General features: G+C 31.9%; 1 long non-coding RNA gene across 1 annotated transcript; it reads left to right on the forward strand.

The window, feature by feature from the left end:
* The first annotated feature begins 864 nt into the window (after positions 1-864).
* Positions 865-2,545, forward strand: LOC117102810. The gene is made up of 2 exons (XR_004444476.1): positions 865-1,050; positions 2,150-2,545. It is a non-coding gene; the product is annotated as an uncharacterized LOC117102810 (long non-coding RNA).
* Positions 2,546-2,570: the final 25 nt, after the last annotated feature.

A 2,570-nucleotide genomic window follows, 5' to 3' on the forward strand; every position in this document is an offset into this window, starting at 1 on the left:
TTCTCATGATCTTTTATCAGGGATTTTTGACAACCATAGAGATCTTATTAATGTATGTGTGTATCCCATAGAAAACAAAGCTTAAAAACATTGTCTTTGAGTATGTACTTTACATAAGCCTACTTCAAAAACGTGATTTCACAGCCACCTCAGGAAATAGTACCTCTCAAGATGGCCGGAAATGACACTTTTATATAGTAAAATTCATCATCATCACATTATCATTAGGCCTATAGTCAAAATGAAATGCCAACAAATTTCTCATGATCTTTTATCAGGGATCTACTTAATATCCAGGACAACTTAGGCCTAATTATAGCTTACTAAGCTTTAACTATATATACTATATTAGGATCAACAAATCACAACTTTTTTTCGCATTTAGCACAATTTTCTTCACTTTTTACTGTTAATATTAATATCAATTATTACTATCGTCATCATCATCATTGTTATTATTATTATTATTACTAGTAGTAGTAGTATTATTAAACAAACATTTAAAGAAACTTACAAAAGGATAAAAACGAAATTGAACCACAGTATCGCATTTCTATCTTAAAAGACCTAGCCTGAAATTTATGGATTTAAGATTTTTTTAAATCACGCTTAGGCCTACCGGTATGTGTTCTATTAGGCCTATGTATAACGGGTACTGATGCATATTTACATGTTTAGAAGTATTCATTTTGAGTGATCCCAGGAAAGAATTTGTATTGGCTCAAGAATAAGCTTTAAAATTTTAACAGTGTGTACAAAGGGGGGGGGGGGGAGCCGCGGCTCCCACGGTATGAGCCTAATTATAACTATTTATATCTGTCTGTATAAATATGATACTTGTAGATCTAGTTAGGATTACACTAAATATATGAATTCTATTCTTTACAGGGACTTTGATTTGGCATTTGCTGGCTTTTACTATCGAGATATTTGCCCGTCTCGCACATTTGTCGGTCAAATCTATTGGGCACAGAACGCAGCTGGAGTATGGGTGAGAGTGCTACAGAAACCTTGGTACAGACAGTATTTCCGCCAAACAATATGCACTCAGTAAGTTGAATATAATTATTACTTTATATTAATTTATATATCTTGTTTTTTTTTATCTGGACATTAACATTCAAGATATATAATCATTATATATAATCATTATATATATTCAAGATATATAATCATTACAAATCTGGAATCTGATTCACAGTGCTTCACTGAGTTTTGAATTATTTCTTGATCTTCATATTTTGTCCATTGTGCCGAAAGGTTATTAGGCATATTTGTTGCATGATTTTATATAATGCATATACACTTCTCCTTCGCTATACAATATCACTCCAATACTGATTCCTTTCCAGTTCTTAATAACTGGGAATCCCATGATCCTCATTTAAAATTATAATTTTGTTGTTTCTTTTGTCTATGGTTTGAGAGAACCTGTATTTGGGGGTTGAACATAAAATTGGTTAAAAATATATTTAGTATACCCGAAGTCCTCCAAAAGGTTCGGGGAATGTTTTCAGAAAATGTTTCTCAGCAGCTGGAAAAAGGTTCTTCACTGCTTTATTTTAAGGTTTTTCTGAAACTCTGTGCCCAAAGCAAAACCAATTGAGGACTGCAGCTCGACACCAATAATGCCAAACCTTCACGAACATCTAAAAAACTGAGTTCTTTTAGTTTTGATGTTTGCCAACGTAACCCATGATTTGTCGCCCTCAAGATTCTGAATCAGTGGAGACAAAAATAATTGCATTAAGCAATTGTCGTCCTGTAAACATTAAAAAAAATGAAACCATATTTAATGAGGGGAACAATTGGTTTACATATTATTTTTGTTTAAAACACCATATGCCTATAATAGTTCATGATATTGTAGGCCTACACAAATAATCCTTTGAAAAGATAATGAAATAGACACGACGTTGTATTTGATCGCTTAAATTAAAGATACGAAGTATAATCGTTCATAATAAATTCGCAGAAGAAATTTTCTAATAATAAATAATAACGAGAAATCCTTATAAAGAATCATTGTTTCTAAAAGCCAATGTGGTGCGTCATCGAATATAGTTCCACAAATAGGCATAAGCCGACAAAGATATTAATTTTAACTGAATAATGATTATTATTTTTTTCTTTTTTTTTAAAATTCCAGACGTTCTTGTACCGGATTGTTCAACAGTCGATGTATCCGCAAGTACCGTCTGGCCAGAGCATTGGTTTACCGAAATATCGGATGTGGGTGGGGTTATGCATACTTCGAGTGGCAATACATCCGGGTTCCATCATGCTGTGTCTGCCAGACGCGTGTCTACTTTTAATAAAGTAACTTTGTTTTAATATAAATCATTACAAAAAATAATTCGACCGAATAGACCTATTTACAGCCTTAAAATTAATAATTGTAATCATTATTTTGTGTATTTTGTGATGTAAATCATAACAGGCATAATTCATATATCTATAATATATCCTGAAATAGGATTAGACATGTTAGATTATTGTCGAAAATGTTTTTGGATTTAAATTAAAATGTGGAAAGTAAGTGCGACACTATGTATTCTTTTGTTTTATTA

The sequence above is a fragment of the Anneissia japonica genome, unplaced genomic scaffold (genome assembly GCF_011630105.1).
Source record: "Anneissia japonica isolate Jap-2015-1 unplaced genomic scaffold, ASM1163010v1 scaffold32248_len650992_cov182, whole genome shotgun sequence".
Taxonomy (NCBI): domain Eukaryota; kingdom Metazoa; phylum Echinodermata; class Crinoidea; order Comatulida; family Comatulidae; genus Anneissia; species Anneissia japonica.